This window comes from Ochlerotatus camptorhynchus, unplaced genomic scaffold (assembly GCF_037179485.1).
Source record: "Ochlerotatus camptorhynchus isolate MF236.1 unplaced genomic scaffold, CSIRO-AGI_Acam_v1.1 ptg000232l, whole genome shotgun sequence".
In the NCBI taxonomy this organism is placed as follows: Eukaryota; Metazoa; Arthropoda; class Insecta; order Diptera; family Culicidae; genus Ochlerotatus; species Ochlerotatus camptorhynchus.
In genome coordinates this window covers 1899911-1926571 of record NW_027040722.1, presented here as the reverse complement: position 1 = coordinate 1926571, position 26661 = coordinate 1899911, and the positions used below count along the sequence as shown (strand labels likewise).

The following is a 26661-nucleotide window of genomic DNA, read 5'->3' as shown; positions in this document are numbered from 1 at the left end:
TTACTAGCTTCTTTACAGCAAACAATCAGATAAAGATTTCACGGGCATTCATAAGAACCTAAATACCTATTTTGGTTTGTGAAATTCCGCATTGCGCGAAGAATGATGGTACAATGATCCACTTTATTTTTTTTATTAAAAATTGCTTGATTTTTGAAACCAGGAAATTTTTAAATCATTGACCAGGAACACCAGGAAAAAACCCAGAATTCGAAAATGGAAATTCACTTGCCACCCTGCTTATTTATCTTAAGATTTATTCGGTATCAACAGATTTTAAATCTAGCGATAAATTGCTGAGCAATGATTTTTCATTATTGCATATTTGTTGTTACACGTTTTACCGGAGGCATCGTGTTCGGAGTGTTAATTTGTCACTTAATTCATGACTTTCACCGCGGGCACCGCCAACATCTGAAATATTCACCGCGCGAACCTCAAGTCCTTCGACGAACAATATCTTCCCGGCGGGGATTTAAGTCAGCGTGTTTTAAATCGCAGCCCGACCAGGAGAAGAAGGGTATAGCCATCGCCAACAACTCGACTTCCGATAGGAAGCCGGTTTTACCCTTCTTACAGATAAGGGTATTCATATCAAGTGCCAGGTGATAGGTATTGTAGTCCTCCGATCGAGCGCTATTGAATATCTTAGGAATTCCAAGATCCGGAGATAAAACAAGATCTGACAAAATTTGAATTATTTGTACAAAACAGCATATCACTTAAACAAAACAGTTGCCAAACGAAAGGTATTTAAATCCCACAGTACTTTAGCTGGGATTATCTGGAGTTGGATCAGACATTCTTGAGTTATGACCGCGAATGATTTGGAAATGCCTGGTTATGGGTACAAAACACCATATCTTCTCAACAACTGAACCGTGTTTGACAAAACAACCGCCAAACGAATGGAATTGAAGTCCCACTGTACTCTATTTAAAAATATTTGGAGTTAGTTCAGAAGTTCTGAAGTTATGACCTGAATAAAGTCTGGGTTTGTCAGTTCATTGGTACAAAATCACATATCTTCTCAACTACCGAACCAAATTTGACAAAACAGCCGTATCCTTTCGTTAGGCGGTATCTTAGCTGGGAATATCTGGAATTGGTACAAAACAAGATATTTTCTCAACAACTAAACTAAAATTGACAAAACAATCGCAAAACGAAAGGTATTGATACTCTACAGTACCTGAACGAGGAATATCTAGATTTTAATGATCTGGGAATGCCAGGTTATTGGTACAAAATGGCATATATTCTCATAAACTGTAACAAATTGGACAAAACAACTGCCAAACGAAAGGTTCTGTGACCTTATATTTTTTTTCTTGGATGTCATAAGCGATTGACTGGTGTCGAAGTTATCATCAGAACCATTGATCCATATTTGACATACCAACCACCAATCGAAAGGTTTTGGAGTCCAACAAATCTCTAATTAAGAAAATCTGAGATTGGTTCACACTATCTGAAGTTATAATAAACGTTTTTTTTTTAATATTAACGATGAACGATTAACGATGACATAAGAGTAGTTCAGAATATTCTCACTACGGAGCGCTAGAATGCATGTGAAATTCCGGCATGTGATATATACGTGCAATTTTCGCATATACACTAGCTAGAGATCCTGAGCAGATATAAAGCTACTGTTTTTGGCAAACTTGTTCATTGGGTCAAGACTTTTTGGCTGGCGCACAGTAGCCCAGAATTTTCTCACCACGTGGCGCTAGTAAACGTGTATAATTCTCGCGTATGCTATAGCTCGTGATTCTGAACAGGTAGAAAATTACTGTCTTCGAAAAAGTTGTTCATGAAGTCAATGTCTATTGCTTGGTGCACAATAGTTCAGAATTTTCACACTAAGTGGTGTTAGTATACACGCAAAATTCTAGCATGTAAAATATCTCGAGATTCTGTGCAGGTAGATTTCGCTAGTGGACAGTAGTTCAAAATTTTCTCACTACGTAACGCTAGAATACACGTGAAATTCTCGCATGTGGTTTGTTTCGAGATCCTGACCAGATAGAAAGTTTCTGTCTTCGCAACGTTGAGAATTTCCTAAGCGGCGCTAGTATACACGTGAAATTTTCACATGTAAAATATCATGAGATCCTGACCTATCTTCGGCAAAGTTGTTCAGGGAGCCAAAGCCTTTTGGCTGGTGGACAGAAATTCATTTAGTATACACGTGCAATTCTCGCATTAGATATATTTCGAGACCTGCTAAACTGTCATCGGCAAAGTTGTCCAGGAGATCAAAACTTTTTCGTTGGTCGACAGTACAGAATTTTCTCACTATGCGGCGCTAGGATATACGTAAAATCTTCGCATATACAATATCTCGAGATCCTGAACAGCTAGAAATTTACTGTAGTCGGCAAATCTGTTGAGGAGATAAAGATCTTTTGGCGGGCAATTCTCGCATATCAAATATCATAAAATAAAAATACAATTTACATCAGCCTAAGTAGGATAAGCCAAATATATTCTGGAATTCTTTTATTGGTGAAGATTTTCATGCAGATTTGTGGATACATAAATTGAGGTGAGTCGTTCCACTTGTATACCTTTGATAAATTAGCGGTAACACGTATCTCAGATAGAAAACATTATCTTAAAAGATCAATATCGTTGAAACTTCAACCAAATTAATGTTTAGAGTCTCCCTTTCATTTAAGGCTAATTTCAAAATGTCTTATTGAGGAGTCAGAACAAAAAAAAAATGCTTGTATAACGTGTCACGGACAACGAGACTAACATAGAGAGTGATGCATTTATGCTCAGTTGAATGGAGAAATTTATAAAACTGTACACTCCCGATCATAAGTTTAAGGACATGCCCTAAAAATGTCAAATTTTCGTTCTTTTTAGAACATTTTAAAGATTTTAAATGGAAATACGAAGGGGCAAATTGCTCAATATCATTTTCAAATTTTGTATATCAAAGCTTTACCCAAAGTTACACTATTTTTCGAAATTTACTCTTAAGAATAATGATTGATTTTCTCAGAATTGACTGGAAAAAAATTGAAACTAAAAGTAGTAGTAGAACCCTTATGCTATACCATTTATACCATTCAAATAACCTAAGGAGATCAAAAATTGGACGTAACATTAGAGAGCTTTGAACAAAACACATTTGCATGTTCACCATCCGGAAGAACTTTGCCGCATGTACAACTTTGACGATAACAGTTACTTCCTGACCTTAAGCTATAGCATATACAAATATTTTACATGCACACTAGCACCGCATACCGAAAATATTCTGAACTATTTACTGTTCACCAGCAAAAAAGCTTTGGTCTCATAAACAACTTTGTCGAAGACAGTTATTTTCTAGCTGTTCTGCATCTGGAGCTGTAGCATATATGAGGATTGCACGTGTATACTAGCACAGCGCAGTGAGAAAATTCTGAACTACTGTTCACCAGCCAAAAAACCTTGACCTCCTGAACAACTTTGCCGAGGACAGTAACCAGTGCTGTAAATTCTCAAAATCATTTGAACATTTTTGATGAAAATGAGAAAAGTAGCTATTCGCTATCAAAGGGGACCTCCTCCGAATGGGTGATATCAGTTGCTTAGTCATTTGACGAAGGCATGGATCATTCTCATTTGAGAAACACTATATATCATTCGATTGAGTGTAACCTACACACCACCAACCTGACTTCTATCAAACCCCAACCCGATGTTGACCCGACATTGACCCGACATTGGGTCGACATCGACCTTAAATTAGCCTTACATTGATCCGACATCGGGTCGACTTGTCTGTTCGGGACCATTTTCCTGGATTTCTTCCATACTCCACTGTCGTATATCAAATGATACTGAGTGACTCAATTGACAGTGACAATGAGCTTCGAATGAGAAAGGGGCTCTTCAAATTATGGTCATGTGAGAATTCGTTTACACAGAATTGATTGAATGGTTGTAGTGGTTCATCTTCAATCGAATGATATGAAAATAACTTTCTATTTGGTCAGGATCTCGAGATATTTTATACGTGAAAATTTCACGTGTATACTAGCGCCGCGTAGTGAGAAAATTCTGAAAAATTGTACACCAAACATAGGCTTTAACCTCCTGAACAACTTTGTTCAAGGCAATAACTTTCTATCTGGTCAGGATCTCGATATATTCTATGTTGTAATCAATGAAGTCAAATCTCACGTAGTATTGCAACAGTTTACGCGGTTTCTATTTACATTTTCTCTATTATCCTTATTTTAGGTGTTTACTGTAATCAAAGTTTAGCTTGTTTAAATCAAAACAAGTGGTTTAAGAACGATTGGTAACTCAAGCAACAAAATGGCAATGGAAAACTCATGTGTGTTGTATAAAGTACAACAGGGCGAGTAACGGAGGGTTAAGAAGCATAAGATTCGTGTTTCGGAACCCAAGACAACTATTCGTTCTATGGAACCGTGGTCATACCTTTCATTTGGTGGGTGTTTCATCCCCACACACACACACACACACACACACACACACACACACACACACACACACACACACACACACACACACACATACATACACACACACACACACACACACACACACACACACACACACACACACACACACACACACACACACACACACACACACTCACACACACACACACAAAACTTACCGTTTCACTTCCATTTTCACGCTTTTCAAACGTTCTCGATTGCTTCTGACGTATCGACAACACTCGCATGAAAACGTCATTCCGATCCGAGTTTTGTCGATATACATCGACTATGGGAATGCACTGAAAGTTCATCGGAGTTCATTCGTATCGACAATTGTCACTCTATTCGAGTACGGGAATTGGGTGACATAAACGACTCGACTCGGTACGCCTCACGCGAGAAGCGGAATTAACACAAATGTAGAGGTTACTGTTGGAATACATCCATTATTACTGAAAAACTAGCTGCCTATTTTGTGAATAGACTGCTTTGATTCTTTAATTTGTCACCTAAGTCAGGAAATTCCACTAGTTTGAAAAAAAATCATTTTTAATCCCTGTTTTTACATCTGGTTAACATAAATTTAAGTAAAAAGAATTACAATTTCTGATGGTTTTATTTTTCTGTGTATGATTTATACTTCTATTGTAAGAATAGGAGAAGGGGTGTATTCGATATAAGTGGCACACACATAAACAGCTGTAACTTTTTTACTATAATTCAAAATAACTTGAATATTGTTCAGTCCATGACGTACACATTAAGATGGGTCAAGCTTGTATGGTGGATCACAACTCCCTGTTCCCCACTGCTATTCTGATGTGTATTAAGGTTTGCAGGAGAATTTAAAATTGTGTATGAAAAAATCAATGGGAAACGGATCGATTCAATTGATTTGCTTATTAAAAATCCAACTAAGCAGAAGGGAACAGGGGGTTGTAAAGTTAACTCACCCTAGTAGACATGTAATCTTTATGAAGAACTGAGAGGTGCTTTATCTCAAGTAATAGTCATGAGAACAACATGCTGTCTAAAAAATAATGTACAGTCTCAAATTTGAAATCAGCGGTTTTGCAAGGAAATTCTTTCTTCATTGCTGTTATTGACTCATGGAACCAAACCAATTTTTTTCCCAAGTATTTTATTTCAAAGTATTGTGCAGTTGGTCATAAATTACACGTCAATATTTCGGCTAATTTTGACCTAAAAACCCATCAAAGCAAATGAAAAATCAATCCTTTTACACGAAAGAAAAACAGTTTTTTCTATCACTTTTTAAAGATTCATAATCCGTTAAAAATTTGAACAAGGAATGGAAAAAATAAGTAAAAAATAGCTAAATGTAGTTTTTCACTACTGAACAAAATTTGTAAGATAACATTTTGTTTTGTTGATTAAAACTCAAGTCAAAGCTCGAAATTGAATTAGGACTACTTGTTCAGTACTCTATAAAGAATCTTCTCTAAAAATATAAAGTGATTACTTTTTGTAAAATGTAGTGTAAGAGCAGAATTAAAGTGAGCTCTAATATTAATGTACATATAATTTGTTATTATTAAAAATCTGCTATTGAATTGAAAAGAATAACTTTTCCGAGCACAATGATGCCACAGTCGATCTCAAAGACCCCTATTTTGATTTTTAATAGTGCCTGAATTAATACGTAGAAAGAGCTTTGAATATTTCTTTTTCAGTTTGCCCATATTTAAAATCGCGGAGGAGCGCTGAGAATGCCTTATTAAAATAGTTACAGTGAACCAATATTACACTGAATACGAAACAATTCAGAGAGTGAGTCACTGTTACTCATTCGTATGAAGTGACCTATGCTTTTAGAATTTTCTCCAGTAAAAGTGAAAGTTACTCACTCTATGAGTTTCGTTTTCAGTGCATTAATATTTTTGAATTTCAATTTCACTTCCAGTGTTGTCAACTGTTAAGAACTCATGGTAATGTTATGCATCAATTACATTGTACTTGTAACATTCACGATGCTTTAATGTTCGTGTGCAATTTAATTTGTGCATATTTTGTTGATGTGTTATTTAATTATATGCACTTTGCGCTCTTCTTTGTAGAACACAGAATACAGAGTAAGCAGTGTTGAGTGTCTGCAAAAGAAATTTATTTAGAACAGTAGATGAAAAAACTAAAAAGATAATCTAACTTACCGTTGTGAACGATCCCAGATTGTAGAAAAAATATCCACCGGCTTTCACCTTGGTTGGGTGAATTGAACGAACCATAAACATTTGTATGGCCTTTTGATTCTTTAAATTCATATTGTACCACTCGGATGAATACAGCGCGTGATGCAGGTGTCCACTTTTCAACGTGAGTTCATTTCCCAAGTAACAGGGTAGAAAGATTTGTACCACCATCGAAAGCATGTATACTGCCATGGGCACTGCTGTAGCGAATTTTTCGATGGTGTTTACCTAGTTGATCAATAGAAATAGTGAAATTAAATGTACATAAATACTAACTTCCATTCAATTTCACTTTACCGACGACAATCGGAAAGCAATTGCACATATCGTTATTCCACTGGCACAGAACTGACTGAACATTGGCTTGGAATAAACACGTTCGACTTCCTTGATGTATCCATTGACGTTGTTAAAGTGTGCTATGTGTCCTCGGTACAACTTCTTAAATTCCAGTTGATTGCCGCCGGTCCTTAAACAACTCAGTTCTCCAAGTCTGCCTGCGAGGAAATCCATTTGAATGCCAGCCACTGCCAATAGATAGCCAATTTGTGTATCGGCAGCCATATTGATGATGGCATGAATTCCCATTGCTGCTACCTGATATGTCCATAGGAATCCGTAATTGTAAGGCAAATTTGCACCATACGGAATTCCTAGTAACCATGGAAAGACTGGCAGCTTGTACTGACCATCAAATAAATATGTAATATTACTGAGAACTGCCCACATGCACCACAATAAGTATGTACTGTACATTAAGTTGATTTTTTTCAGAACGCGTTTAGCGAAGGTACGCTCTTTGGTATTTTTTGGTTGAAACTCCGCACACAGAACCATACTATGTAGTCGGTAGATGGAAGAGAATTTCATAAATCCGACAATGGCCTTGGTAGCCATTGCTATCTCGGTAAGCGCAAAGTACAGTGTCTCGGTGAAGAAGTCCTCAACACTATTCGTGGCCAAAGCTCCCACTAACATTGATCCTAAGATCAGTATGGAAAAGAAGAAATGAAATACAATCCGGTGGATTTTGTAAGCACGTGACTCATCCTTGTCGCGCCAAAGACCAAAAACTTTCCAAAACTTAAAATGAAGTTTTATTATGGAAATGTGTTCCGGCATTCGGGATGTTTCGATCGCACAACTAAACAGCTAGGAAAAAATTTAATCATACTTCCCTAAAAAAATATTTTATAATGACCTTTCTATGCTTTTGTCATTTTCATTAAACGTAAATAACACGTTTGGTGTAGTAATTAATTTCGTCACGTATCTAATTTACAATAGTGTAGCTAATAATCGCTGGGAGGGAGGGCAGACCGTTAATGACCTGACCAATAGTACGTTTTTCAACGTAAAAAAAGAGTCCGAGGGACCTAAAATAGCGATGAGCGTAGAGCGGATTGATTTTAAGCGCATTATGCTGGAGTTGATGAGTTCGAATAAAACTTTTAAAGCTATCTCGTACTAAGGAGGGGTTCTTCCATCTTCTCCGAAGACACTGAATGTCCAATTATTAAAACAAATGAACTAGCACATTTTATTCAAATTTGTCATTAGAGTGGTCCTATGAAAACCAAATTTTGCCGGTAACTTTTTTATTTCAAATTTCTCATGAAAAGTCATCTTGAAAAGACTTTTGAAGCTTTTTAAGATGAACGTGCTATAGCAAAAGTTGTTGTCTATATCTCTTCTAATAAAAAATATACACAATTATAGTAAAAAAATGAATAAATTCAAATTGATTTTATACGAGTTTAAAAAATAATAAACCCCTATTTTTTAAAAATATTATTGGGAATAACATACGCCCTTTCAAAAGCCGTAAAAAAACTTTTTTTTTTGTTTGTCCCAACCAGAAATATTAACATTTTAAAAGGGCATATTTTTAGTAGAAAAACGTCAATTACTCTTGGTCGGCGAAAGATATCGAAAAGTTCTGTACAGTAAAATTTGCCCCTTCAAAAGATCTAAAGGTTATTTGACGACATCTTTGCTGAGAAATTTGAAATAAGAAAACTAGAGCAAAACAACTGTTTTTTAAGAGCCACCATAACTCAATTCAAGAAAATAGCTCTAAATCGGCCAATTTAAGAGATACAAAAAAGTTATATTCTTACAAAATTGCTTGAAATAATTTCAGCTATAACTTTGATGAAGAATGTACTGTATGCCTTAATTTCGTCAAACAAAAAAGTTAGATTTTTATTTCAATGATAATAAGAACCACCCTAGAAATCATTGTCATAAAAATGAGGCCTAACAATAAGGAACAACTTCGTCTAAAAGACGTTTAGTCTAAAGTTTCAATTTCAGGCTCAAAACCTTTTCCTTCCGCCTAAATCTGCATTATGGACCACTGTGAATTGTCAAAGGAATTCATATAAAAAATCTATTTAATTGAAATCTGACATGCAATGAACAACAGAGTTATTCGATAATTCACATGGTGTCTGTGGTTGATGGTTAGTTTTAAATATACGAATGGAACTGCCAACGGTGACCATGACAACGGCAAAAGCAAATTTAGAAGGTACCATTTATCTAGGATATGAAACCTTTGCCCCGCACCTCCGCTGGATCTTCATGTCCATCATCTATTACTGTCTGAAAAATATTTAATAAAAATTATCTGTGTTGTGATTGTGACACATTTGTTTACATTGCCATAGTCATCTGGGATGAGGCTCACTTCTTAAGTTGCTGGGCCACCGAACACTCAGAAGAAGCTGTCCGTACATCATTGAATCAATGTAGAGGTTACTGATGGAATACATGAATGGGAAACGGAACGATTCTATTGATTTGCTTATTAATAATCCAAATTAGCGGTAGGGAACAAGGGGTTGTAAAGTTGACCCACCCTAGTACACATGTAATCTTTATGAAGGACAGAGAGGTGGTTTATCTCGAGTAATTTTCATGAGCACAACATGCTGTCTAAAAGATTATGTACAGTCTCAAATTTGAAATCAGTGGTTTTGCAAGGAAATTCTTCTTCATTGCTGTTATTGACTCATGGAACCAAACCAATTTATTTCAAAGTATTGTGCAATTGGTCATAAATTACACGTCAATATTTCGGCTAATTTTGACCCATCAAAGCAAATGAAAAATCAATCCTTTTACACGAAAGAAAAACAGTATTTTCTATCACTCTTTAAAGATTCATAATCCGTTAAAAATTTGTGACTATGGCATGACCAGACACTCCCGGGTAACTAGCTCAGTAGCATGAGACCCCTGAACTGTGTCGCAGGGCCGGCATGTTACTGGGTATTCGGAGGGGCTACGCGGACAAAGTATGAAACACAGGAATATTCACATTTTCTAAAACATTTGTTTGCCCTTTTCTGTGGCGTGTGACGAGCCGAGACGGGACCCTCCTTGGCAATTAAGGCCACCGGCCTGAGGGAATCGTCCCTGACGGACGATCGAGGATCATTTCCCAAGTAGCATTTCTTGTTTTATTGCACTCTATTAGTGGTTATTGAGATCAATTTCATAAAACCGCCAATAAAATTAAAAGCTCCAGCACAACCTTTTGATAACCGCTATAAGATCGTCATACAGCTTAGTGGACCACTCTTGATAAGGTTTATAAAGCATGTTTGAGAATCACAATAAAGCTGTCTTAAAACCTTTTGTCAGGAAGCCTCATACTCTACAAAAGGTTCTCATAGCCTCTATAAGAGTAATATTGTATCCAAGCAGTTTTATTACGCTTTGGTAAAAATCAGTTATAAAGCCAATTTAATTTGTATTGGCTTCAAAGCAACCGCCATAAATTAGCTTGTTGTTGTTCTTTTCTGCTGCAACTTTTTTTCCAAATGGAAATCTTTAGCGGTAAAAATAGGTTTGAGTGTTGGTATCAAGATCACCATGCAATCAATTTTGTTTCATGGCGACATTAGTGAAAATCTTAAAGGAAATATATTACTTTTTAGAAGTTCCAAAACATATGCGCTTGAAATGTTATCGTGTATATTGAGATAATATGAGCGTTAAATAAATGCGCCTCCAAAATAATTCAAGTTAACAAAAAAGATTGTTTCAGAAATCAAATGAATTTGATGGAATCACCTAAATTTTACATTAAATAGATCTCAATACATAAATTCATACCAATGCACACTGGAAATCATTTCGGATCTCTAATTTAGCCATTATTTTATTGAAATTTCTTGGATTTTATTCCAAGGCTAATAGCATTTTCATAATGGCAATATGGCGACAGAGGACAGCAGGCAAGAAAAACACCAAGCGCAATTTCTTAAAATGTCTAATGCTTACATTGCACACTGGGTCAGGAATGCAACCTAGCGGAGCAAAATTAATAACTCCGAAACGAAGCATTTCCGCGACTTGGTGTCTTCGGCAAAATTTCTCGTCATAATAAGGACCATCTATTGACATAAACAAATAGTTCAAAACTCTTCCGCAAAGATGGTGCCACAATCTAACTTCTTTCTCTGTCGTTTTGGAGACTTGATGTCTTGAAAACAGTAGGCTGTGAAGTTTTAACGTCTTAAGAAGAGTTGTTTATTTTATCAAGATAAACAATTTTGCCAAAGTCGTCAAGTCTTTAAAACGCCATTTCAATGCATTAAAAAAGTTATAGAAAAAAATAATGTTCCATTAAAATGAAGAAATCTACAAAACACCAAAATATACCTCTATCAAATTTTGATATTTTGTTTACCGAGTATTGCTTAATTTTTGCTGAAAATGTCAGGTTGCGATATTTTGCGCTTTAGGAGATATTAATGTTCAAAAATTGTGTTTTTTTTCTCGTTTTTTCAACAATATCTTTGAAATTTGAAGCTTAATCCAGTATGTTTCTTCACAAAACCTATTTATTTAATGTATTTGCATAAGAGAAAAATATAACATTATAAAGCTGTAAGCAAAAAACCAAAACAGAAAAAAAACCATATTTTCGATTTTTTTTTTCCTTAACTCCATATAACATGGAACCAGTAGACTGTGGAAATTTTACGTCTTTGAAAGAGCTGTTCATTTTGCCAAGATAAACAACTTTGCCGAAGACATCAAGTTTCCAAAACGTCAGAGAAAGAGGTTAGATTGTGACACCATCTTTGCGGAAGAGTTTTGAACTATTTGTTTATGTCAATAGATGGTCCTTATTATGACGAGAAATTTTGCGCAAGACACCAAGTCGCGGAAATGCTTCGTTTCGGAGTTATTAATTTTGCTCCGCTAGGTTGCATTCCTGGCCCAGTGTGCATGGGATGAAAGCAGAACAGAAAAGCATAATGCATGATTTTATTACGAGAACTATTTTCTTTTTACAAGAGCAATTCAAGCTGAACATTGCATTAGGTCCTAAGTAACATTGATCGATTCTCTTCGTCGACTTTCTCTTTCGTTAATAACTTATTCACAGAACCGTTTCTTGATGTGTTTGTCGTATTGGATGCTAGATAAAAGCTTCTTTTATCGATTTATGTGCTGAAAATACCTGGGAATGTCTTTACATGACCGTGGGGATGCAAAGAGAAAGTTGACGAAGCGAATCTGTCAATATAACTTAGGACCTAATGCAATGTTCAGCTTGAATTCATTTTTTTATTTGAGCGCAAATGTATATTCCTGTTCTACGGGTGCAACCGATGAATTTTACAAACATTTAGAAAAGTTTTGAATGGTACATTAACCTTTATGAAAAGTTATGCGTGATTTCAACCTTTTTGCCCTAGGACTGTCACCATTCCATGTATGTCGACCAAGATTCGACCGTGTCACCCCATGTATATGCGAGCGAGAACGGAAGAATCATGGAGATTGCTGACGTTTTTCTTACGCACACTACGTCGCGTATACGTATACACGAAATGTTTTCATGATCATGCTAACAATTTTGTTGATTTTCTTTGCGCTCCGCTTGGAAGTACCGGAAAGTTTTGATTCTTTTCTATGTTGTAAAAATAAACCACCTATTTACATTTCTGACAAGTTGAAACTGAATGCTTATAATTGTTTTAAAATAACTGTTTCATGGCCAACTAGTTTTATTGCGCTTACTTATAAAGCAACGAAAGGATTTATTTTTTGGTTTTATAAGGGCAATTCATATTACTTTTTTGTATACTTCAAAGCAATAATAAAACCTTTCATAAGTGAAAACAGCATAAGCATCAGTTGGTTTTTTAATTAGCTTTATAGGGATTTTGTAGATAGCTATAAGAATGTTTCATGACTTACATTTTGTATGACCGTGATAAAGCTGTAGGTAATGGTTGCAGCTGCAATAAAACCTTTATAAATTTTGAATATAGCCAAGCAGCTCTAGATTTGTTACTTGGGCTACTATTAGGCTCGGAAGCCATCTTGACTTCCGAGCCGAGCCGTGTAAAACCGTTTTGCTTACGGTACGAGGTGTACATGTTGTACAAAAGCACAAGAGCACAAGAGCACAAGAGGTCCTGAACGGAGGTAGGCTTTCTAGCCCAAACCCCCACAAGGGGGGGGGTTTATTATATATGCACTACACTTCACGATACCGGTCTACACGGACGCCTGATTACTTCTGCCAATTAAAAGGTTTTTTCTTTTACAACATGGCCACTCGCATGCCTTTTGCCGATCATTCTCCATTTTTAGCTTAATTGTCCTCCCTTTAGTATCGTTCGAGTGTTTTTGCAGCGGTACTAACCCTCTCGCTGCTGTGTGTTGCCTTCTGTCTTTTAAATTAAAATACGTGAATTTTCCAAACAACAACAACTCATACAAACGAAAATCCACGGATTGTAACAAACTGGTTACAAATTTGAACAAGGAATGGAAAAAATAAGTAAAAATAAGCTAAATGTAGTTTTTCGCTACTGAACAAAATTTGTAAGATAACATTTTGTTTTGTTGATTAAAACTCAAGTCAAAGTTCGAAATTGAATTATGACTACTTGTTCAGTACTCTATAAAGAATCTTCTCTAAAAATGTAAAGTGATTTGGTATAATAGTTAAAAAGTTACAGCTGCCCATGTGTATGTGCAATGTTTATAGGATACACCCTTTATGTTACTTTTTGTTAGATGTAGTGTAAGAGCAGAATTAAAGTGAGCTCTAATATTAATGTACATATAATTTGTTATTATTAATAATCTGCCATTGAATTGAAAAGATTAACTTTTCCGAGCACAATGATGCCACAGGCGATCTCAAAGACCCCTATTTTGATTTTTAATAGTGCCTGAATGTATACGTAGAAAGAGCTTTGAATGTTTCTTTTTCAGTTTGCCCATATTTAAAATCGCGGAGGAGCGCTGAGAATGCCTTATTAAAATAGTTACAGTGAACCAATATTACACTGAATACGAAACAATTCAGAGAGTGAGTCACTGTTACTCATTCGTATGGAGTGACCTACGCTTTTAGAATTTTCTCCAGTAAAAATAAAAGATACTCACTCTCTGAGCTTCGTTTTCAGTGTAATCATATTTTTGAATTTCAATTTCACTTCCAATGTTGTCAACTGTTAAGAATTCATGGTAATGTTATGCATCAATTACATTGTACTTGTAATATTCACGATGCTTTAATGTTCGTGTGCAATTTAATTTGTGCATATTTTGTTGATGTGTTATTTAATTATATGCACTTTGCGCTCTTCTTTGTAGAACACAGAATACAGAGTAAGCAGTGTTGAGTGTCTGCAAAAGAAATTTATTTAGAACAGTAGATGAAATAGTCAAGTACACTAAAAATATAATCTAACTTACCGTTGTGAACGATCCCAGATTGTAGAAAAAATATCCAGCGGCTCTCACTGTGGTTGGGCGAATTGAACGAACCATAAACATTTGTATGTCCTTTTGATTCTTTACCTTCATACTGTACCACTCGGATGAATACAGCGCGTGATGCAGGTGTCCACTTTTCAACGTGAGTTCATTTCCCAAGTAACAGGGTAGAAAGATTTGCATCGTCATCGAAAGCATATAAACTGCCATGGGCACTGCTGTAGCAAATTGTTCGACAATGTTGACCTTGATATTGATAGAAATGGTGGAGTTGAATGTACACATTTTCAAAATTTAATTTAATTTGAATTTACCGACGATAATCGAAACGCAATTGCACAGATCGTTATTCCACTGGCACAGAACTGACTGAACAGTGGCTTGGAATAAACACGTTCGATTTCCTTGATGTATCCATTGACGTTGTTAAAGTGTGCTATGTGTCCTCGGTACAACCTCTCAAATTCCAGTTGATTGCCTCCGGTCCTTAAACAACTCAGTTCTCCAAATCTTTTTGCAAGAAAATCCATTTGAATGCCAGCCACTGCCAACAGATAGCCAATTTGTGTATCGGCAGCCATATTGATGATGGCATGAATTCCAACTCCAACGATCTGGTAGATCCACAGAAATCCATAATTGTACGGTAGATCTGCGCCATATGGAATTCCTAGAAGCCATGGAAAAGCTGGTAGCTTGTACTGACCATCAAAGAAATATATCAGATGGCTGAGCATTCCCCACGTGCACCATAAGAAGTATGCAGTATACATTAAGTTGATTTTCTTCAGAACACGTCCGGCCAAGGTATGTTCTTCATTATTCCTTGGTTGAAACTCGGTACACAGAACCATACGATGTAGTCGGTAGATGGAGGAGAATTTCATAAATCCGACAATGGCCTTGGTAGCCATTACCATCTCAGTAAGCGCAATGTACAGCGTCTCGGTGAAGAAGTCCTCAACACTATTCGTGGCCAAAGCTCCCACTATCATTGATCCTAAGATCAGTATGGAAAAGAAGAAATGAAATACAATCCGGTGGATTTTGTAAGCACGTGACTCATCCTTGTCGCGCCAAAGACCAAAAACTTTCCAAAACTTAAAATGAAGTTTTATTATGGAAATGTGTTCCGGCATTCGGGATGCTTCGATCGCACAATTAAACAGCTAGGAAAGAATTGAATCATACATTCCTAAAAAAAAATATGTTAGAATGACCTTTCTATGCTTTTGTCATTTTCATTGGACGTAAATGACACGTCTGGAGTAGTAATTAATTTCGTCACGTATCTAATTTACAATGGTGTAGCTAATAATCGCTGGGAGGGAGGGCAGACCGTTAATGACCTGACCAGAAGTGCGTAAAATAGAGTCCAAGGGACCTTAAATAGCGATAAGAGTAATGCGGACTGATATTAAGTGCATCATGCTGGAGTTGATAAGTTCGAATAATACTTCCAAAGCTATCTCGCACTAAGGATGGGTTCTTGCACCTTTTTCGAAGACACTAAATGTCCAAATATTGAAACAAATGTACATACTAGCATATTTTATTTAAATTTGCCATTAGAGTGGTCCTATGGAAACCATATTTTGCCGATTACTTTTTTATTCAAAGTCTCATGAAAGTTATCTTCGAGAGATTTTTAAAGCTTTTTTTAGAAAAGGAACGTTTTTTTTTAGAAAAGGATGTTGTCTGTATCTCTTCTAATGAAAAAGATATACCCAATTATAGTAAAAACATGAATAATTTCAAATTGATTTGATACGACTTTAAAAAATAACATACCTCTTTCAAATGCCGTAAAAAAACTTTTTTTGTTTGCCCCAACCAGAGTTATTAACATTTGAAAAGGGCATAGAAAAACGTCAATCACTCTTGATCGGCAAAATATATCGATAAGCTCTGTGCAGCAAAAATGTGCCCCTTCAAAAGAACTAAAAGTTATGTAAAGACACCTTTGCTGAGAAATTTGAAATAGCAAAAGAACTGTTTTTAGAGGCACCCTAACTCAATTCAAGAAAATAACTCTAAATCGGTCAATAGATACAAAAAAGTTCTGTTCATACAAAGTTGCTTGAAATTAATTCAGCTATAACTTTGACGAAAAATGTATACCTTAATTTCCCCACTGTTGTGCACCCCCTGTTCCCCACTGCTCTTCCGATGTGTATTAAGGTTTGCGGGAGAATTTTAAATTGTGTATGAAAAAATGAATGGGAAACGGAACGATTATTAAAAATCCAACTAAGCAGTAGGGAACAGGGGGTTGTAAAGTTGACCCACCCTAGTACACATGTAATCTTTATGAAGGACTGAAAGGTGGTTTATCTCGAGCAATAATCATGAGAACAACATGCTGTCTAAAAAATTATGTACAATCTCAAATTCGAAATCTGGAAATTCTTTCTTTATTGTTGTTATTGACTCATGCAACCAAACCAATTTTTTTACCAAGTATTTTATTTCAGTTTCAGTAATTTATGACACACGTCAATATTTCGGCTTATTTTGACCTAAAAACCCATCAAAGCAAATGAAAAATCAATCCTTTTACACGAAAGAAAAACAGTTTTTTCTATCACTTTTTAAAGATTCATAATCCGTTAAAAATTTGAACAAGGAATGGAAAAAATAAGTAAAAATAAGCTAAATGTAGTTTTTCGCTACTGAACAAAATTTGTAAGATAACATTTTGTTTTGTTGATTAAAACTCAAGTCAAAGTTCGAAATTGAATTATGACTACTTGTTCAGTACTCTATAAAGATTCTTCTCTAAAAATGTAAAGTGATTACTTGTTGTAAAATGTAGTGTAAGAGCAGAATTAAAGTGAGCTCTAATATTAATGTACATATAATTTGTTATTATCAATAATCTGCCGTTGAATTGAAAAGTTTAACTTTTCCGAGCACAATGATGCCACAGTCGATCTCAAAGACCCCTATTTTCATTTTTAAATAGTGCCTGAATTAATACGTAGAAAGATCTATGAATGTTTCTTTTTCAGTTTGCCCATATTTAAAATCGCTGAGGAGCACTGAGAATGCCTTATTGAAATGGTTACAGTGAACCAATATTACACTGAAAACGAAACAATTCAGAAAGTGAGTCACTGTTACTCATTCGTATGAAGTGACCTACACTTTTAGAATTTTTTCCAGTAAAAGTAAAAGTTACTCACTCTCTGAGTTTCGTTTTCAGTGTAATTATATTTTTGAATTTCAATTTCACTTCCAATGTTGTCAACTGTCAAGAATTTATGGTAATGTTATCAATTACATTGTACTTGTAACATTCACGATGCTTTAATGTTCGTGTGCAATTTAATTTGTGTATATTTTGTTGATGCGATATTTAATTATATGCACTTTGCGCTCTTCTTTGTAGAACACAGAATACAGAGTAAGCAGTGTTGAGTGTCTGCAAAAGAAATTTATTTAGAACAGTAGATGAAATAGTCAAATACACTAAAAAGATAATCTAACTTACCGTTGTGAACGATCCCAGATTGTAGAAAAAATATCCACCGGCTTTCACCTTGGTTGGGCGAATTGAACGAACCATAAACATTTGTATGGCCTTTTGATTCTTTAAATTCATATTGTACCACTCGGATGAATACAGCGCGTGATGCAGGTGTCCACTTTTCAACGTGAGTTCATTTCCCAAGTAACAGGGTAGAAAGATTTGTACCACCATCGAAAGCATGTACACTGTCATGGGCACTGCTGTAGCGAATTTTTCGATGGTGTTTACCTAGTTGATCAATAGAAATGGTGAAATTAAATGTACATAAATACAAACTTCCATTCATTTTCACTTTACCGACGACAATCGGAAAGCAATTGCACATATCGTTATTCCACTGGCACAGAGCTGACTGAACATTGGCTTGGAATAAACACGTTCGACTTCCTTGATGTATCCATTGACGCTGTTAAAGTGTGCTATGTGTCCTCGGTACAACCTCTCAAATTCCAGTTGATTGCCGCCGGTCTTTAAACAACTAAGTTCTCCAAGTCTTCCTGCGAGGAAATCCATTTGAATGCCAGCCACTGCCAACAGATAGCCAATTTGTGTATCGGCAGCCATATTGATGATGGCATGAATTCCAATTGCTGCTACCTGATATGTCCAAAGAAATCCGTAATTGTAAGGCAAATTTGCACCATACGGAATTCCTAGTAGCCATGGAAAAGCTGGTAGCTTGTAGTGACCATCAAACAAATAAATCAGATTGCTGAGCATTCCCCCCGTGCACCAGAAGAAGTATGCAGTGTACATTAAGTTGATTTTCTTCAGAACACGTCCGGCCAAGGTATGTTCTTCATTATTTCTTGGTTGAAACTCGGTACACAGAACCATACGGTGTAGTCGGTAGATGGAGGAGAATTTCATAAATCCGACAATGGCCTTGGTAGCCATTGCTATCTCAGTAAGCGCAAAGTACAGTGTCTCGGTGAAGAAGTCCTCAACACTATTCGAGGCCAAAGCACCCACTAAAATTGATCCTAAGATCAGCAGGGAAAAGAAGAAATGAAACACAATCCGGTGGATTTTGTAAGCACTTGACTCATCCTTGTCACGCCAAAGGCCAAAAACTTTCCAAAACTTGAAATGAAGTTTTATTATGAAAATGTGTTCCGGCATTCTGGATGTTCCGCACAATGAAACTACTGGAAAATAATTGAAACACACTTTCACATAAATATACTTTATGGAGAGTTCTTTCGAGCCTTTTTTGGATTTTTTAGTAAATCTAATTGATACTGCTGGTGTAGTAATTAATTTTCTCTCGTGTCGAATTTACAATGGCGTAGCGGATACAAGATAGGAGGGAGGGCATGATCAACAGTTCTGTGTTTGAATCATGTTTGTAGCAAGTACACTTTATGATTAGCACATTATGAATGAACATTTACAAACTATAATCAATGTTATGTTTTCTATAAATTATTTAATCGTTTTCTGTTGTATGTTATTTATTTAAATGTATTTGTAATAATTGTATAATCACACTGCTGATATAAAGTTGAGTAGGAATAAGTTCATGTTTTAGAAATAATGAAATATTTATATCGTAAATCACATTTCAAACCTCATTCTCCCTTTCCCCATCCATAAATTGTAAATCTCCACTAGCCTCGAGACGACTACGAGTATTCGGTTAAATTCCTTTAAGGTTCTACAAAGGGTCATTATTTTGTTTACTTCTTCTTTTTGAAATATTCTTCGATCATCATTTTCTAAATGTATTGGTAAAATTCATTGGAAGTGCCCATTTTTCATAAATATCAACTGGTATGGTGAGGAAAACTTAACCATCTCTTTTCTTCCTTCATTTCAATACAACAGCAAATGTGACCGGTAAAATGTCTAAAATGGTCATTTATGTTTTATTTAATCAGTTTTTGATATTTATCCACCATTAAATACATCCACTCATCTTTGTTAATGAGGCAGACTTCGCAATTAATTGTTTTAATAAACTTAAATCCATTGCTAGAGGCAATACATCTGGCACCGCTGTTTCAATGATACTTTCACGATTGCTAGCAAAGCAATAAAGTAGAAATGGTTTTCTTTGTGATAAATTTTGTTCACCAAGAGTTCTGTGAAGCAGTCGTTTTGAGTTTCGTGTATTGCGTTTAATTGTGCTATACTTCGAAGAACACAAGTAAGTAAATACAGTGAATGTGTTTTACCCAGGAAATTTTCGATCTAAGATCACGAAATACATGTTTTAAATTTTCGTATTCATAATATATGAATGTTTGTGTAAACTAATGATGATGATTTTATGATATTTAAAAAAGAAGAAGAACACAAAATAACTTACCCTTTGTAGAAGCTTAACTTTAAAATTTAAGGCATTAATAAATAATGTATAACGTAAATGATAACTTGGCTCTGTAAAATTTATTTGATTGAGCCTGTACAAATGAAGTTATTATCAAAAAAATATGTTATTTATATATTATATTTATAATTAGACTGAGTGCAAGAGTAACATTAAGCCATAAAACTGTATACGTATACGTTAGCTACAAGCGCAAAGCACTTGTCCCGATAGCCTGTTGAGCGTAGACTTCTTGATCACATTACCGCGTCGATTCACGTGCATCGACCTGCGCCTAAAAACAATTAGGAATCCATTCACCTTTCCTGTTTGGCTTTGCATTATCCCGAATTGGGAGAGGAATTTGTCTGGACGATTAAAATTCGTTCAGTGGAATGAAATATCACTATTTCTATAAGAATTGTCACATGCTCAATTTTGAGAATCGGTTTCGTGATTTTGGACTTCGTTCAAAATCGAGATTACCGGGGACAAAGGTCACCAAGCGCGGTATCTGAGGACACACTTTGTACTGATACGTGGAAGAGACAAGAGTGGTAAGTTGTTTAGCCGTGCCGGGGTGTGTGATAAAAGGTGAATAGTAACGTGTGGTCTCGATAAGGCGTTAACTTAAACTAGATTTTCCTTCCCCTAGTTAGCAGTAGTGAGCGAAGATAGATTAGCTACTTGGCGGTTAGTGGTTACCCAACTAACAATTTTCGCAATGTAAACGCTTAACTCATTTAATTTATACAGCCTCAAGCTGTTTTCAAATGTTATACGATATGAGGAAACCTTTACTCAACCTATATACAAGCAAATCTGGCGAACTAAGTCAGCTATTGTGACGGTTGGGACAAGCTCTTATAGCATATCTATTAACGCTTCTATACAGCTGTTATCCTGCTGTTTAATTGTGTGTGAACTTGTAAGGCGCTTTTTTTTTCTCTGTTCGGGACCTAACACTACTGCGACCAGTAAATTGATCTATTGTAGTATATCCCGTGTCGTTAGTTTAGTGCATGTTGTATTACTCCATCACTATTGAGAAATGATGAAGTATTCGATTTTTTTACAGTAGCCACTCTTGCATTTATCGCAAGGATCCGGCTCTAATTGAAAGGTCCCGCTATTTATACCCTTCGGAGTGTTGAAACACCCTCCAAAGGCGCGCCCCTTTGTCAGTCAAAATTTGATTCCTTAGCAACTAAGGAATGACACCAATAACGGCCATGCATCAGAACCCTAGTCTTAACCTTCAAACTAGAGAACAACGAATAGAAAATTAGGAACCATATAGATGAAGAATAACTAACTCATTTTTTCCTTGTTTCAAGATCATCATGGTGGACAAAGCCGAGTCTTGTCACTATCAACAAGGCATAAAAAGTAACAAGGACTAAGATGTGTTCCTTGGATTATTGAAAAATCCTGTTCCCCTAGTTTGAAGTAGTCAGGACTAGGAATCTGTGGTAGATCTTACATCTCGTAACGTACCACGAAAAGGTGATCTACCCACGGTACGGGGCAACAGGCGCTTACTCAACCTTTTCTCGATTATCCAATATTCACTACACAGCTTTCTCTTGACGCTAGGTTAAATATTGTTTATGTTTTTTTTTGTTGGATGAATTTGTCATGTTTATTTTACTGTGAATCAAAATTAATCGAAATTAGTTATAAGCACATCACCAAATTATTACCCTGCACCGGAAACTGGATTCGAATTCACTACCAACTTCGCTAAACCAACACTTTGATCTGATGTAAACAAATCTACGCTGATCGCTGAGTAGAGGCTTTATATTAGTCCACATGAATCACTTTTCTGGACTAGTTCGTTCAGATTTGTAAAGGAGTGGAGTAAATGCCATAAAACTTCACAAGAATAAATTAAACTCTAGTTGACTGTAAAATAGCTTCCAAAGTAGCGCTAGTTGTTGAAAAAGCACTTTTGATGTTTATGTTATTCAGCAAGTAAGTAATATATTCGCTTTATCAGCTTTGTTTTGAAGCTAAAAGTTGAAAGTTGATTAATATTTGCATAGAAGTGACATTAGCGTTTATTGGGTGATGTTATTCAGTGCGACTGACAAATTGAATAATGGTTGTGAAAATGTTGAACAAAATCGCGCCAACGAAAAAGAAATTCGGATTGTAAAGGAGCTAAAAAGTAAAGCAGTATACTACGTGGAAGCGGACAAGGGAAACGCGGTCGTTATCATGGACAAGGACGATTACGATAATCAGATGACAACGAAGGAGTGCAAATCAGTATTAGGAGATGGAGCAGGTCGTTTACGGGAATCCAATCCCATTCTACCCAGGATCAAAGGTCTCCCCAAAGTCCACAAACCGGGGAATGAAATGCGAGAGATCGTGTCTGCAGTTGGTTCCCCCACCCACAAACTAGCGAAGTGGCTAGTCAAAGAGATCCAGAGTATGCCGAATCAGTTCCAGAGTAAAGCAGTTAGTAACACCCAATCTTCAGGAGACATCAACGAGGACGAGATTATGGTATCTTTCGACGTCACAGCTCTTTTTCCCAGCGTACCGGTCAAGGGAGCGATCAAGCAATTGGAGGACTGGCTATTAACACAACGAGAGGATGTAGCATGGAGAAACAAGGTTCGGACGTACCTTAAGCTGACCCGCCTTTGTATGGAAGAGAACTACTTCTCTTTCCGAGGTAACTTCTACAAGCAGACGAAAGGAGCCCCAATGGGAAACCCCCTATCCCCCTTCTTGTGTGAACTTTTCATGGCCAACTTGGAGACAATCCTGAGGGAGAAAGGACTATTTCCAAACCGTTGGTGAAGGTTTGTTGACGATATCTTCAGCGTAGTTAAACGGGAAGCCCTTCCACAAATTTTAGATGAGATCAACAGAATTCACAAGGATATCAAATTCACTCACGAGGTAGAAAATGACGGGAAACTCGCATTTCTCGATCTTCTAGTCATCAGGGAATCGTCATCATCTTCCTCGCTTAAATACGAAATTTACAGGAAACCAACAAACACCAAAATAGTAACCCCTATACTTCCAACCATTCGTTCCAGCAGAAAATGGCCGCCTTTCACCACATGATTCATCAAATGCAGACTCTTCCACTCAGCGATACAGGAAAGGTTAAGGAATTACAGTACATCTTCGAAACAGCAAGACTCAACGGATACAAGGAGACCACATCATCATCAATCATCGATAAAAAAGCGAGAATTCTACAAAGGAGATTATTTATAACCCTCACCGCAGCACCTGAACCATTGAAACGAGTGTCCGTTCCATTTGATCAAGATATTACTTGCAAGCTAAGACCACAGTTAAAACAATTCGGATTAGATTTAGTTTTCACCAGTAGACATAGCCAGTTGAAATCATTGTTAGGATCCACTAAAGACCCACCCAAGAAACATTGAATATTGAATAAGAGCTTATTCAGGCAAAACCAAGCTTTTTCAGCTAAAAAATAGCTTAATCAGCTGTTGATCAACTCAAATTGTTTGTTGGGCAGTTAATGTTTCAGGTAAAGCAGGTTTATATAAAATAAGCTGTAATCATTGTAACAAAGTATATGTAGGACAAACCAAGAGAACTTTAGCAACTAGATTTAAAGAACATATAGCGGATAAGGCCAAAAAGCAAGAGGAAAAAGGCCTAACATATGATTTCAAATCAAAGGTTGCAGAACACATCTTCACAGAGGACCACCAACTATCGACGGAGGACATCACGATTTTACGAACCGTATCTACACCATGGAAATTGGATGTTGCAGAAAGCCTCGAGATCAACAAACAACGTAATTCAACTTTACTCAACAGGGATCAAGGAAACGGACACACATGGCTTTTCAAGTTACTACCTAGGACACATCAACGAGTAAGCAGCGGAGTACCTGGTCCTATAGAAAATTAAATTTAAGTTTACCTACTTTCTAAGTGAAAATGTACCTGTGTTAATATATATTCGGTAAATGCGATGTTTTTCTTCAGTAGAGTATTAGTACAAGACACTGAAGAAGTCTGCACATTGTAGACGAAATACGCGTATCTGTCAAGGATAAGCAAATAAAGTAGTGGATTTAAATGGAAAATACTAATCCTTCTCTCTCTCAATATACAGGTATTCCACTAAGACGCCCACATTCATCAGGATTCAAAGTTTTTCAGGAAGTCAAGATCTGTTCGTTGGTGGACAGTTGTTCAGAATTTTCTCCCTGCTCGTTGCTAGTATACACATGCAATTCTCGCATATACAATAGTTCGAGATCCTGAGCAGATAGAACGTTACTGTTTTCGGCAAACTTGTTCAGGGAGTCAAGACTTTTTGGCTGGTGGACAGTAGCCTAGACATTTTTCACCACATGGCGCTAGTAAACGTGTACAATTCTCGCGTATGCCAAGCTCGAGATTCTGAACAGGTAGAAAATTACTGCCTTCGAAAAAGTTGTTCATGAGGTCCATGTTTATTGCTTGGTACACAATAGTTCATAATTTTCACACTACGTGGCGCTAGTATACACGTGAAATTCTCGCATGTAAAATATCTCGAGATTTTGATCAGGATTAGTTGATTAGAATACACGTGAAATTCTCGCATGTGGTTTGTTTCGAGATCCTGACCAGATAGAAAGTTACTGTCTTCGACAAAGTTGTTCAGGAGGTCAAAGCATTTTTGGCCGGTAAACACTAGTTAATAATTTTCTCACCACGTGGCATAGATGTACACTTCTCGCATATGCTATATCTCGAGATCCTCACCCCTATTCTGTATTTCGTTTCGAACGAAATTCTCATACAAAAAAATATTTTTTTGTATGAGAATTTCGTTCGAAACGAAATACAGAATAGGGGTGCCTAATAAACTCTAGGTTTTAAACTCCTGAACAACTTTGTTCAAGACAGTAACTTTCTATCTGGTCAAGAACGTGAGATATTTTATATGCGAGAATTTCACATGTATACTAGCATCATGAAGTGAGAAAATTCCGAACTACTGTCCACCAGCCAAAAGACCTTGACCTCCTGAACAACTTTCTATCTGATGATGATCTCGAGATATAGCATATGCGAGAAGTGTACGTGTATACTAACGCCACGTGGTGAGAAAATTATTAACTACTGTTTACCAGCCAAAAAGTATTGACCCCCTAAACAACTTTGCCGAAGACAGCAACTTTCTAGCTGATCAAGATCTCGAGCTATTGAATATGGGATAAAGGTACGTATATACTAGCACTGCATAGTGAGAAAATTCTAAACTATTGTCACCCAACAAAAAGATCTTTACTTTTTGAAAAACTATGCCGAATACATTTAGTTTCTATCTGGTCAGGATCTAGAGATATTTTATATTCAAGAGTTTCACATCTATAGTAGCGCCGCAAAGTGAGAAAACTCTGAACTACTGTCCACTTGCGAAAAATCCTTGACATCCTGAACAACTATGCCGAAGACAGTACCTTTCTATCTGGTTGGGAACTCGAAATATTTTATATGAGAATTTCACGTGTATACTAGCGTCGCATAGTGAGCAAATTCTGAACTATTGAGCACCAAGCAATAGGCTTTGATCTCCTCAAAAACTTTGTGAAAGACAGTAACTTTTTATCTGGTCAGGATCTCGAGATATATCACATGCGAGAATTTCACATGTATACTTGGTTTTTTAATTGCGGAACTGTTCGGTAAAAGCTTAAAAATCTGTGGAGAATTCAAAAATGAGAAAATTTATTCCGAATTTGGACAGACCCCATTCAATGATTCCAAGCCAACATCGGGTTAGGGTTTGGTAGAACTCAGGTTGGTAACGGGTTGGCTTAGCTTTTTCACCGGAATGTCGACCATTGCTCCGTTTATGTGTAGGTTACACTCACTTGAATGATATCAAGCGTTTCTCAAATAAGAATGATCCATGCCTTCGTCAAATGACTAAGCAACTGATATCACCCATTCGAAGGAGGTCCCCTTTGATAGAGGATAGCTGCTTTTCTCATTTTCATCAAAAATTATCAATTCATTTTGAGAATTTACAGCACTGGTAAATACAAATGTTTGTAGTGGTTGTGCCAACTCACTTTTAATTTGGCATTAAAATAATTGATATTGCTTCATTACAACCGAAGATATTTGTATTTTAGTAAACAAACTTTGATTCCTGATTTAAATTCGGCGAAATGACCTACGGTGAAATTTTCTTCGGCAAAACGTCCTTCGGTGAAATGACGCAGCCCCGAAACTGTTGCATTAATGGCCCTTCGCTCATTTTCAACTTCTATTCAATTTTCATACTGCCGTAGTCTAGCGGAACTTTCTACCTACCCTATTCAGACCATTCTCTAATAAATTATCACACTACCTAAAGCTT

At 36.4% G+C, this 26661-nt stretch overlaps 1 protein-coding gene and 1 pseudogene across 1 annotated transcript in view; one reads left to right on the top strand and one right to left on the bottom strand.

Moving 5' to 3' along the window:
* The window catches only part of LOC135704222 (cytoplasmic 60S subunit biogenesis factor ZNF622), a 530133-nt gene that overhangs the window by 359650 nt on the left and 143822 nt on the right, over positions 1-26661 (bottom strand). The window lies entirely within an intron of this gene.
* LOC135704256 (uncharacterized) overlaps positions 1-26661 on the top strand; it is an 85040-nt pseudogene that overhangs the window by 51380 nt on the left and 6999 nt on the right.